Source organism: Macaca nemestrina, chromosome 1, assembly GCF_043159975.1.
Source record: "Macaca nemestrina isolate mMacNem1 chromosome 1, mMacNem.hap1, whole genome shotgun sequence".
In the NCBI taxonomy this organism is placed as follows: Eukaryota; Metazoa; Chordata; class Mammalia; order Primates; family Cercopithecidae; genus Macaca; species Macaca nemestrina.
The window spans coordinates 117,752,045-117,765,573 of record NC_092125.1 but is presented as its reverse complement, the minus strand read 5'-3'; the positions used below and the strand labels follow the sequence as shown (position 1 = coordinate 117,765,573).

At 47.6% G+C, this 13,529-nt stretch overlaps 1 protein-coding gene across 2 annotated transcripts in view; it reads right to left on the bottom strand.

Annotated features, from left to right (window-relative positions):
• Positions 1-8,097, bottom strand: part of LOC105479138 (nerve growth factor) — a 52,243-nt gene extending 44,146 nt beyond the window's left edge. Inside the window, exon 1 of one of the 2 annotated variants that reach the window (XM_011736951.3) lies at positions 8,041-8,097. The gene's annotated coding sequence lies outside the window, so the exon portion shown is untranslated. Of the gene's footprint in view, positions 1-7,547; positions 7,595-8,040 lie in introns of those variants that run through there. The other variant, XM_011736950.3, reaches the window with a different exon arrangement.
• Positions 8,098-13,529: the final 5,432 nt, after the last annotated feature.

Genomic DNA, 13,529 nt, shown 5'->3' with positions numbered 1-13,529 from the left:
GCTAATTTTTTTATTTTTATTTTTGTAGACATGGGGTCTCACTATGTTGCTCAGGATGACCTTAAACTCCTGGCCTCAAGTGACTTTCCCGCCTCAGCCCCCTAAGTGCTAGGCATGAGCCACACACCCGGCCTTCAACTTGTGAAAACATTTTCTTTTCTCTGCTCTATGGCAGTTGATTAGAAGTGTCCTTGAACTCTTGCTTGATCTTGGTGGATGCTGGGCAGCATCTCGCTCCTGAGGCATGCAGCTAATTGTATACTCTGGACCATCCCTCTGGCAAGAGGACATCATTAATAAAATATTTCAGAAATTACAAATATCTGACAAAGCCATTTGCTTGGAAAAGAGTCAGTCCAGGAAACCTTCCAGAATATATAATCACTGATCTCAGGCACTGACTGCTAATATTTTAGGCAATTGATGTATGCTTTAGCAAAAGAAACTATTTTCTCTGATTTCAGAACCTAAAGAACTCATCTGTTCTGAAAGGCTACACACAGTCGCCATCTAACAATAAATGGTAACAGAAAAGAAACATGCAAGGTGTTGTGGGGACTCTATCAATCCACCCTCCAAAGTAGTGCTGTCTTTCTCAATTTGGGGTGAATACAACCAGGATCTGAAATTAGATTGCTTTTCAGAGGAGCATGTACATCTCCACCCTGGTTTAGGATTTCAGGAATGATTTTGTTTCAGCAGCTAGGGGCAGTGGCAGGGTTGGCTGAATCACATTTAGGTCACGGAAAGTGAAGTCTGATCAGGTGGCTCAGCTCGAGTCAGCCCTGATGGGCTGTGGACGTGGTGACTTCACTCCAAGCAATGTGCACGCTAATTGAGAAAACATGTTCTTGTGATGGCCTCATGCAAAAATCCAGATTTACGAATTTTTTTTTTATTCCTAAGAATTCCTTAAATATTTGCCGTGCGTGTCTATACAGCCTCCTGGAGTACTTCTCCTCCTTACTGAGTAGGGTTGTGTTTTTCTGCTGTGGCCCAGGTCAGGGTTTTAAAGGTTGGGATTCTGACAAAGGGCAAGTGGGCAAGCAGCCACAGGCCTCAGGGAGAAGCAAGAAGAGGGCAGGAGAGGAGAAAAATAACCCAGACCTCCTGTGCTTTTCCTGGGTCAGAAAAAGCAATTCGAAATCCTTGAAAAGCAATTGTCTGCAATACTCAATGAGGGGGTCCTCATCGGGAAGGGGGCCTCAGCTTACTGGACATTGGCTACATTCCGGACTCAGCAGTAAGAACTTTCCAGTACTCTTTCCTTTCCCCTTCACAATTGCCCTCAAAAATCAGTAGGCATCATGATTCCATTTTACAGATGAAGAAACTGAGGCTTATAGGGGTGAAGTTATGTGCTCACAGAGCTAATGAGAAGTGAACTTGGACCTAAATCCGGTTCTATCTGACTACGTGCCAGGACTCCTGTAAAATCCTACCTGCCTATGGGACAACCCCTCACTCCCCTCCGAGAAGCCTCCCTGAAAAAGTCTTCTTGACATCCAGACCCCTTCCCTCTTGGAGGTCATATAGTCACGGAATTCGTACTTCTACTAGTTCCAGTTTTGATACTGCTTGCAATTGCTCCGTGTGTTAATTTAGATAAGAAGATAAAAAAGCCTGCAGACAAGTTTTGTTTGGTCTGTACTGATGTGTGGAAAGGGAAGAAATTTCAAAGTTTTGGCTTTTCAATCTCAAAGTTTTGGCTTTTCTTGAAAAGTTCTTGAAAATATCTGGCAATATTGGACCTACAATCCTTTAGAGCCATGGTTGGCCTGTCCCTTAACAATGAGGCATAGCCTCTCTGGTTTTTCACAGCCCCAGCAATCTCTGGCCTCAGCTCATTTATATTCTCTGATGAGCCACTAAGCCTTTTAGTCATGACTCCTGAGCAAGCTCCTTGGGGCAGGATCATGATTTATATTTATTTTGAGTCCCCACAGTGCCCAGTGTCCCAGGTAGCATATTCATAAGATCGCTAATTGAGAGAAGGAAATCTATCCAGTACCCTGATATATGGTGGGCCCCCTCCCCTGTGGGGCGAGGACTATCTTCCCGTTTAACCATGGGTTCTATGTAATTCAGCAACAGCTGCTTAACCCTTGGCTCTTGGTCTGGGAGAGCACACATGCCCCACTGCCATAGCAAAATTCACTTTCTCTTTCTTTCCTTGTAAATTTGAAGAATTCCTAAGACACTTAAAATCCTAAAGACACAGAGGAGTTGTTATGTGGAGTAAGGAAGCAAAACACTCTTAAAGCTGCCAGCAAAAATGGTCATTCTCAAGAAATGCCTTATTTAGAGAGTATTGCATAACATTTCTGAAATAAAAGTCTGAGGAGAAGTTTGCCTCTGAAAGAAAATTACAGGAGAACCTCCGTTGAGTCTTCTCTTACCCAGCCATTATGAGGTGAAGATAATTCGCAAGATGAAATGTTTGGTTAAAATTCTATCAAAATGAGAATGTTAATTACAGAAGGTTAAAATATCAGTGAGTAAATTCTTAGACAAGTCTTCAATGCAACCAAAAAGATTTCTCCTCCCAATGCAGAAAAGCTTTATATGCACAGATACATAAAAATAAATACAAAAAAGATGTTATCCTACCTGAAATTAAAAAAAAAAAAAAAAACAACCATGCAGTGGGGGCTCCCCTCAGATCAGCCCTTCCAAGGGAGAAGGTAAGGGGAGGAAGCTCATGTTCATTGGTCGAACTTCTTTTTCTGAAAGTGTTCTCCATAATCCAAAGGGAGCCTGTCCCGCTTGGCATCACCCATACACAATGGGGGTTCAATACACAGTTATCCATAGTGATGAGGCACTACCTCAATCTGTTGACCTCTCAGCCAGGTCTGTTCAGATCCAAAAATGGGTTGGCATTTCACTAGACTGAGTAAGTGAGACATGCAAGTCACTCTATTACTAATGAGGGTTGTAATCCATCTGTACTGATGAAGAACTGAAGACAGGACAGTCTCCTCCACCCCCTAACGTGGGCAAGGGCTGAGCTCTTGAGACCATCCTCTCTGGGCTCACTTAGCAACGGCACACAGAGGGGAGGTGACCTGTACCACCAACTCTGACTACTGAAGGAACAGCCAAAGGAGATGGGAAAATCAGCCCTTCTGTACTGATAGCAAATACTTCGTGGTTATTGGGAAACTATTTCTGTAGTAGTGGATTGACACTGCCCATTGTGGAAGGGCTTCTGTGTGACACTTGGGCGGTTCATTCCCACTGACTTCATAGCCAGCTTCTTTCATTTGCAGGGCTCTCCACCTGCAGAAGCCACCACAGGCGGTGCCAAAAGTGCCAAAACATCTCAATCTGCTTAGCCTAGTGGTGGATTTTCAGGGAAATCCTGACTGTCTGACTCTGACTAATAGTACTACTAATTAAAAAAAAAAAAAAAAAAAAAAAAAAAAAAAGGACTTCCCGCACGTGAATGCGTTCGCTACAGTCTTAGGCAATTCAAAAGCATTGTTGCCAGTTCCACCTGACAGATTTCATCATCAGATCAACCTCATTTGGGGAGGGAGCCTCTTAAGACTCTCTCTTTCTCTCTTTCTCTTTCCCTCCCTCCTTCCCTCACTTCCTTCCTTCCTTCCTTCCTTCCTTCCTTCCTTCCTTCCTTCCTTCCTTCCTTCCTTCTTTCCTTCCTTCCTTCCTTCCTCCCTTCCTCCCTCCCTCCTTCTCTCTCTTTCTTTTTTTGTTTCTTTCTTTTATTTTGCTCATTTGAAATCAGCGCCAAGCTCTGCAGTTCATTTTCACTCCTACTTGTAATGAGTTGGGCATGAGCAGAAAGCACGTGTTCCTATAATACCCTCCTGTCCTCTGAAGACATTATTCATTTTAACCCTATGTACTATAAATAAACTAATAGTTCTATTTTCTGTCCCCCAATGAGACCTTGAGGCAGAGGTGAGAATAACGAGCTATTCTACTTGAGAATAAACTCAGTGCCACAAGCACCATCCAACGAGTGTAGTGTCGCTAGCCTTTTTTTCAATGAAATGTCACATTATCAATTCTCATTTATTTTTGCAGCTTGGGCACAGTTGTATTAATTTGATGTCAACATGCACTCATGTTGTATGAAGTGCGGTCAGTGCTGGGGGCTTCTGCTTCAGGGAAGGAACCTCCTGGTGCCAGAGTGTGATCCACTTAGCAAAGGAGGGAAGGATTTCCTCCCAGTGCTACAGACTCCACAGGCAGGCAGTCTGCCTGTGTTTTTAATAACATATGGCAGAGAAGGAAGCTGCCATGCTCTAATAGCACCTGTCCCTTCACCTTACTCTTTCTGGTTTTCTTTTCCCATGGGTCATTTGTAGTCCACTTCACTCACAAAAGGCAAAGGATAACACCTGGTGGGACTACAGCACTGAGGACCCTGCCGATGGTGGCCTAGAGTCTGATTTGTTGGCTCCTGGAGGATGAAGCCCAGGGATTGACTTCTGAAGCCCCAATTTGATGATTAACCACAGAAACCCCAACAATAGGGCCCTTGTTGGTAATTTCCAAAAGACTTCTCAACTGGGAGCAACATTATCTTTGAATACACTTAGCCCTCTATGAGGGGCATTTGGGGTTGTCACAATGACTTCTGACATTTAGGAGGTAAGGCAGGGATACTAAACTATCTGCACTGTGCAGATTGGTCACACTTAACCAAGAATTGTCCCAAAATGCTGACAGCTCCATTCAGAAACAATATTAATCCATATGCTTGCCTAGTGAGTTGGGAAAGTGAGGCCTGAGAAGTTTAGCGACTTGCTCAAGGTCACAAAGCTACTTCCCTTCCCTTCTCCCAAGTGAGGAAACTATAACAGCAAGTTTACCCAAAATATAGGAGAAGAAAATCAAGGGATCATCCTAACATTTTAATCTGATTCCTACTGTGTCATAGTCTGAGGCCTCAAAAGCATGTAAAGTAGCCCAGAGAGGAGCAATGAAAACATCACCAACCACCAGAAAGTCTTCTCCATTGCATGTTTTCATTCTTCTGGTCTTCGCTAAACTTTGTGGCTGAAGGTTTATTCTCCTTGGCTCAAATAGTGACATTTCCATGCTTCTGCACACCCTAATAAAAGACCGAGGACCCCAAAGCCTCAATTTCTCCATTCACATATCAGCCTCAGGATCATCCTGGTCTGACTGCTATTTGGAGTTAGGATCTTAACTGTTTCCCCACTGTTATCAAATGAGGTCTCATGGGAATGGATTGGGGAAGGGTCTTTCATCCTCATTTATTTACCCGATGCCAGCGGACACTGTTTGCTCAAAATGGTCCACCACAGAATTGATTTCTCGGAACTGGCTAAGCCTGAGAGCTGATGGTTTGTGAGATCAGAGGTGCTAGTCAAAGAAACACACAGGAACTCTTTCTGTCTCACAGAAAGGTGTTTTCTGGGAGCATGGGTTGTTTGCACACAGATATCCAGAGATTTTGCGCAAGACCTCAGCAAACCTTCCATTGCTTCCTGAGAGCAGAGAATTTGCTGCCAGCAAAGGTCTCTAAGGCTTGTTTTAGACTCTGAAGTCCGTGAAAGTTCTTACTGGGAAAAGGTAAATGGCTGGGTCTCTGGTCCCGGGTCTGGCACTGACATCTGCTTGGGGATCTGGGCCTTGGCCCTGCTCCATGCCCGGTAGAGAAGAGCAGTGGCTGAATCTCTGCGTAGTTTCCCTGCTGCTCTGACGCAGGGTGCTGCAGTAAAGCACTCTATGAATGAGCAGCAGGAGTGCTCAGCACTCTTTAAAAAGTAAAGTTGTGTGACTTTTTTCATCAGTTTAATCTCGGTAATGATGAGAAACTTCCCTCGGGCTCCAGCCCTGCCCTGCCCTACCCTACTCTCCCTGCTGATGTCGGCAGCCAGGGCCCCCTTCTTGTCCAAGGCACGGATTTCTCCCTGAAAGAGAATGAGAGTGTGAAGCCTCATCCCTTGCTCCCACTGGCCCTTGGGGCAGGGGAGTTGTGGGGTGGGCAATAGGAGAAGGCGAGAACCCCATTCCTTGGCAAGGGTTAAAAGTAGGGAAAGAGCCACCAACACTAGGATGACTGCCCTGAGTGGGCCCAGTTCATTTCTCTGATGGGCCTGGGCTGCTGTTGGAAATGCAGTGGTGCCAGCAGCTGGTTCTAAAATCCTCTGAGGTGCTCCTATACTTCTGCCAAATTAGTGTTCTCATGCCCCAGTGATCTTGGCTTCCCATTTTTGGTGCTTCTTTTTTCCCTTTACCTGCATAAAGATGTTGGGGAAAGAGTGGGGTAGGAGTTTGGCAACATGTGGCATTAACCCTATCCCCCTTCAACAAGAGGAATGTTCACTTTTTGTGTGAGTCAATTCCAGCTAGGCCAGTCTCAGCCCCCAGACCCGCCCGTCTCCTCTGACCCTCTGGGAACATTGCCCATCATGAATTAACATTTGGGTTGCTCAGGTTGACATATGACTTATTCAACAAAAGAGACCCATCAGGTTTGATATAGCCTTTCTTCTGTGACTCTGCAGAGGGAGAAAGTTTCAGACATTCAGGAGAAAACTGTAAACACAGGGTAAGAAGGGCTGGCAGGGGCCAATGGCTGCTGCCCTTCTGCACTGCCTAGAGAAGGGGAAAGATTCCCCTCCAGTAGACTTAACTGACAGCTTCAAGAGTTTGAAGACCCTGGAGAGAAGTTACCGATGGGGCCTCCACTGTCATTTCTGCATTTGCAGAGTGCAGCTGGCTGTGCATGGGTTGGGGAGGAGGGGACTGGCACTGGTAGTGGGTGTGCCCAGAGGATGGAGCCAGGACAATTAATCAAGTGCCTTTTCTACAGGATTTCCATTGGCCTTGGATGACAGATGGGGCAGAGGCACCCAGGAGAGCACTATTTTGGTTTCCAGCTGGGAACGTGCACTAAGTTTTCCTTAATACCCACAGCACCCAAAAGGCTTTGCTGTAATACACTTTAATGCATGAAACACTCATAAATTATCCTTCGAACTGTTACAACTTCCAACCTGGAACAACTTGGAAAAACCAGCCTAGCAAGCAGGCTCTTTTTTAATCTCTCAAATCACAACAGAAGAAAAAGTTCAAGCACGAAACACCTTCCTTAAGAATCTCGGAGTTTTTTTTTTTTTCTTTTCTTTTTCTTTTTTTTAAGAAGGAGGTCTGTAATTAGAGGGAGCTAAGCTGCTTGTTTCTGCTGGCTCAAAGTTGCAGCTCCCTGACCCCCGAGTCCTCTCTTCCTCCCCTAGATCCTCCTCGCCTGAACCCAAGGCGATGCCCGCCCCAACCTTCCACGCCCGCTTCTCCCACACCTGGCAGCAGACAGCTGGAGATGAAGCGTGTGACCCAAGTGGCACGGCTGAACCTTGGCGACCTCGACCTGAGGTTGTCCAACGCGGCTCCGTGGAGGGCCCCGGTACGCCGGACGGACCCCGGTATTGGCTCGCAGACTTCCTGGGTTAACCCCCGGGGCCCTCAGTCACGACTCCCAGCCCTTCCGAGACGCGCTGAGGGAACTGCCCTAGGTCTAGCGCGCCCTGTTCCGCTCGTCCCCCTACCTGGGAGCAGCGCAGCACTTTCCTGACTCGGCGCTCACCTCAGCCAGCGCGCTCTGCGCTCCCCCCGCGGTGCTGGCCGCCACTCCTCCCGCCCCGGCGCGCCAGCTGCCGGCGCATCCCTCTCGGTGCCCATTCGCTCTCCCTCACTTGCGCGTTATCCACTTCTAGCCCTCGAGCTAGACTCTGCCATGGCCGTGGGCTTCTGCAGGCGCCAAGGCTGCTCCCTGGACCGCCGGCCATCCCGGGACTAGGAACTCCACGACGAGAACGAACGCTGTTCCCGCGGTCCGACTCGTCCTCCCGCGAGGGTCCCGCGACCCCACACCCACTCGGGACATTTCTCAGGGCTGCTCTTGGGTCCGCGGGAGCCTCGGGGGTAACCAGAGAGCTCGCCAGACCGGTATCCTTGCATACTCTCCCGCGAAGCCCAGCCACCCCGGCCCGCGCCCGCGCTGCGCCCCTCTCGGGATCGGCTCGGGGCAGCCTGACTCACCGCTGCGCTCCCCTCCGGCTCCCAGCGCTCTCTGCTGTGCCGGAGCGCCGAGCTGCTCTCACACAGGCTTCTTGAATTCTTAGCCCCTCCTCCCGTACTCCTGAGTCACACGCTCCAAATCCTGGCCCCCATCCCTCCCCTCCCCATCACCAGCCCCGCACCTGCTGTGGCGGGGTGGTGGTGCCTGGCTGGAGGGGGTCCTGAGGACTAGAGTCGGATCGCTCCTGGAGGGCTGGCCAGACCCAGCCAGAGAAGGACTTTAAACTTCCAGAGGTCAAAGGGAAACCCACTGGGGTCTGAGGGGCCGCGCGCGCAAAGCCGGGAGGAGGATTTTCTGGGGCACCGGCGGGGGTCGTTGGGCCGACTGGTTGGGGCTAAGCGGAGTTCCTCGCAGCTTCCCTCACCTCTCCGCCCTGCCCCCGCGCGTTGCCCTTCGCCAGTGCTTCCCTGGTCTGCCCGGCGTCGCCCTCAGTGCCCCAGGCATTGGCTGCTCCCCGCGCCGTCTAAGGGAGCTTTTCTTCGTGGCACCCTTCCTCACCCCAGGATAGGTGAGCACCCAGGGGGAGCTCCGCGAGGGGCAGGTGCCCAAGCTCCTCTGACAAGGGAAGGCGGCTGCAGAACCAGTTAGAAGGTCCCCAGGCACTGGCGAGTCCAGCGTAAGGACAGGGGCAGAGGACTTCAGGAGTCAGGAGGAGCTAGACCAGGGACCTTAACTTAAGGCCCTGGGTTCCAGGAACTTCCCGGAGTCCCTGGCCCCTCTGAAACGGTAGGCTGATTTGCGCGACTGTGTGCAATGCTAATATTCTTTTCTGGGCTGAAGGTCTGCAGCTTTCATCAGTTTTGCAACGGGCCTGTGACCCCTAGACTGACATAGCCAGCAAACCTTCTGCTTAGGCCCTCTCTCCACACTCCAGGCCCCACACAAATCCTTCCTGACCCTTCAAGATTTCTTGAGTTCCCTGGATTCAGCCTGACAGGGGAGCTTGCCTGACTTTCCCCTGCCCCTCTGCCAGGGCTGTTCCCACCCCAGCATAAAATTAGCAAGGGAGAAATACCCCTGAAGTCAAATTTGTCGCCAAATGTGCACCATTAATTGTAGCATTCCAGGGGATTCACAGCTCTTTGGAAATTTGCAGCCCCATTCCCTCCTGTGTTGAGCTTGTCTGTGTCTTCACTTCTTCCTTTAGCAAAGGTGGGTTGGACCGCTACCCGGTGTGGATGCCACAGAGGATAAGTGGGTGTGGGGAGAGTAACAGGAAGGGAAGGTGAGGCACAGAATCTCTCTATTGCTGGTGACACTAGCCAGTGCAACCCAGCAGAAGGGCACCCTCTGGGGAGCTGGGATTTAGTGAAGCAGATGATTCCTGTCCTAAGTCCTGAGGTGGTCCTTTACTCCCAATGGATGGCACTTGAGCAAGATGACGCCCTGACTAGGCATTTCCAACTCCCTTGGCTCAGATTAGTCTTAAAGTCTTACTTCTTTCTATTTTCACGTTTGCTCCCATAAGAAAGTTCATTCCATTTACACGTGCTCTGAGAAGGACGAAGAAGGCAAAAAGCCCTACAATTGGAAGTGGGCCTTAGCTTTGGTGTGACCTCGTTGTTTCCCAGCCTTAGGCTTGTCCACTTCTAACTTGTTCAGATACAGGCTGGTGTATGAACACACTTTGGAAGTGAGGGCAAGAGGCCAGGGAACACCGTGAATGGCCCTTTCTACAAAAGTAGTATCATAGTCGGGGTGATCCATTAGGAAATTTATCATCGTCAATTAAACAAAAGAATTTCCAGACAACAGGATGAATTCATCCATCAATCATGTCATGTATAAACTTGCTTGGAAAGCACTAGCCCCAAGCCTTACATAATAGCTGCCTGAGAATTTGGGTATGAAATTAAACTTTTAGAATAACAGAGAATTTGATTGTTGAATGCAGAGCTTTTGTATGTGTTCTTGTGGCATCATTCAGAAGGACAAAAGGATTTGGGGCACTTGTGGTTCTTTTTCATGTGGTATGTAAGGGGGAAATTTTTAAGTGATGTAAGCAGAGCATAAGTTTGCTTATATGCTCCATCCTCATCCCCTAAATTGTTGGTCATATTCTTATTGCACACGTTGGTTTAATAAGAGCTCCTTTCTGCCCCTAACTACCTCTGTTTCTGTCACTGGACTTCAAGGATCTTGAGTAAATAAGAACGTGTAAACAACAAACACAAAAAAACTCCAAAGATTGTTGACTGAGAGCCTACCATATGCCAGGCACTGTGTGCTGGCAGTGGTACCTGCTCTCAGAGAGCTTATGTTCTAGTGGGGGCTTGATTATTAGTCCCTGACCATGTTTATCACAGTTTCCCTAGGTCCTAGCATAGGACCTGGCCTGTAGTAGGTGCTCAGTTGATACTTGTTGAATCCAACAACGGTCAGAGTCACTTGTGACTGTCAGACAACCCACCAACACTGGATTGGTTTCCAGCAGGTTCCAGATCAGCCTGCCTTTGGCACAGAGACCACAGCCAGGTGCCTTTTCCCCTGCCTCTTCCACTTTCAAGAAGGTTCCAGCAGAAACGTCCTTCTTTTGGGTCATTGAGAGAAGGACTTCTAGGCCTGGACCAGCTACATTCATAGGAATGAAAAACAGCTGAGAGGGCAGCGGCCAGAGGAATGGTGCAGACAAGCAGAGGATAAGAATGTTTTTCTGTACTAGATTTTCTCGAAAGAGCTTTGAAACCAGGGTATCAAAATAACCAGCAGCTGATGCATTTGCTGACTTGGAGGAGAGATTGTGGCGTGTACAGTAATTGTTGTTATTTCTGAAGATCTAGAAGCCTGCAGCCATTGAGTGCCTCATCAACAGCAACAGTCAGCTAGCACAAACCCCTGGCCTCTCCCTTGCTTCATTCCAGGAGGCCAGGACAAAGTGCATGTGCTATTTAAAACACCAGCAGGCTCAGCAGAGATCTGCCAGCAAGGATGGAATCACTGGATCTGCTCTTTCTTCACGTGAAACACAGAAATATTGTCCCAGTTGCTGGAGGAAGTGATAGCTTCCGTTTAAAGATTTTTTTTTCCTCTTCCTTGTAATCAGAGTGAAGAAGAACTTCAGAAGAGGATATGTTTCATAATGCTTAGTGAGATGACATGGCCACAGAATCACAGAAATGATCAATCCAGCCACCTTATTTATGGATTAAGGAACAAGGGCTCAGGAAGGAAAAAGGCTCAGCCAAATACACGTGGCCAGTGTCAGGCTTTTTGACTTCTAAGCAAGCCTTCTTTCTACTACACTCCCTGAAAGAGGCTGGGAGAAAAACTGACCAACTCAGGCTACAGTAAAAAGCTGGTAAAGGAGCTAAAGTAGGCCAGGGTGCAGAGAGGGCCAGTGGTGCCCCTTTCATCTCTTGGCCATTCCTGCCTACTCCTGTGTCCTGCTGCTGGCTTTTGCTGTTTCTCCTTGAGATCTCCAGTTCCTCCATCTCTACTAGTTCCCTCGCTTTTGCTTGTGAACATTCACTTGCCTTTTCTCTCTTAAAGAAACTGCTAGCCCAAACTCTGGATTTCTCAACTTCCATTCACTATCAAATTCCTCAGCAAACTGATCTATACCCATCATTTCCTTGCCCCCTCCTCCAAACTTTCTGCAGCATAGTTCCCATCTTCCTCCCCTTCCTTTCCTTTCTCCCTACTGAACTGATGATTTTTTTTTTTTCTTAAAGGTCATTAGTTGCAAGAAAACCACCACCACCAACACAATCTCAGCAGCATTTATCTAGTGCTTGCCTTATTTCAAATACTGGGCAAGGCACTTTTCCTAGCCTTATTAATTGGTCCCGTTCATTTGTAGATAAAAAAGATGAAACTCTGAGAGGTAAGTCACTTTCCAGGTCTCATAGCTAGCCAAATGGCTGAGCAGAGAATTGAACCCAATCCCTTGCTGTTAAATGCCATGCCTCCTCCTCCTTTCAACCAAGCTCAGCTGGCTTTGCCAGTCCTAGTCCGCTCTATTCATGACCTCCTTTGTCTACCACTTTCCTTTCAGAGCCCCTGTGACTGCACTATCCTGGCTTACTAGCCACCTCTGATCTCTTCATCTACCATCTGCACTCATGGGCCTCCCACAGCTCAGTCCTGGGGCTTTACATTCTCCTCCACTCTAGTTCTTCCAGGTGTTTTTCCTCCTAATTTTATAATTCCAAGCATAGTTTCAACTCTGGCCTCTCCTTTAATCACCAACACTTGGAGTGTTATATGCAAAGCACTACCTAGGTTCTTGTTTCAGCGAACCCGCACAGGCCCTGGCAAGGACTGTGTTTCTGTCTTTCCTCTGACTCTCAGCCCCTCCATCCAAACCCTTGCTCTTAACTCAGCCAGGCAGGTGCCCCACAGATCCCCTTCTTGAAAGGTCAGGAAATCCATGTGGGCCCAGGACAGTTCAGCTCTTTTCTTGCTGCCCAGGAAAGTCACCAGTTTGGAACTGGCAAGATTTTTTTTTTTTAATTTATTTATTATTATTATACTTTAAGTTGTAGGGTACATGTGCATAACGTGCAGGTTTGTTACATATGTATACTTGTGCCATGTTGGTGTGCTGCACCCATCAACTCGTCATTTACATCAGGTATAACTCCCAGTGCAATCCCTCCCCCCTCCCCCCTCCCCATGATAGGCCCCGGTGTGTGATGTTCCCCTTCCTGAGTCCAAGTGATCTCATTGTTCAGTTCCCACCTATGAGTGAGAACATGCGGTGTTTGGTTTTCTGTTCTTGTGATAGTTTGCTAAGAATGATGGTTTCCAGCTGCATCCATGTCCCTACAAAGGACACAAACTCATCCTTTTTGATGGCTGCATAGTATTCCATGGTGTATATGTGCCACATTTTCTTAATCCAATCTGTCACTGATGGACATTTGGGTTGATTCCAAGTCTTTGCTATTGTGAATAGTGCCGCAATAAACATACGTGTGCATGTGTCTTTATAGCAGCATAATTTATAATCCTTTGGGTATATACCCAGTAATGGGATGGCTGGGTCATATGGTACATCTAGTTCTAGATCCTTGAGGAATCGCCATACTGTTTTCCATAATGGTTGAACTAGTTTACAATCCCACCAACAGTGTAAAAGTGTTCCTATTTCTCCACATCCTCTCCAGCACCTGTTGTTTCCTGACTTTTTAATGATCGGGAACTGGCAAGATTTAGCCCATCTGTCCTCTTAGGTGGTGTGTTCTTAGGAGAAAGATTGACCCTCCTTGAGCCGTAATAATCATAATTACTTTTCATTATATGGAGTGAATATGTTAAACAATTTTCAAGCACCCGCTATGTGCCAGCCCCATTCTAGGTGCTGGGGATTCAGCAAATGAACAAAACAGCCTATAAACACATAGAATTTTATTTTTAATTTTTAAAAATAATTTCAACTTTATTTTAGATTCAGGGGGCACATGTGCAGGTTTGTTGCAGGGGTATATTGCCTGATGCTGAGGTTTGG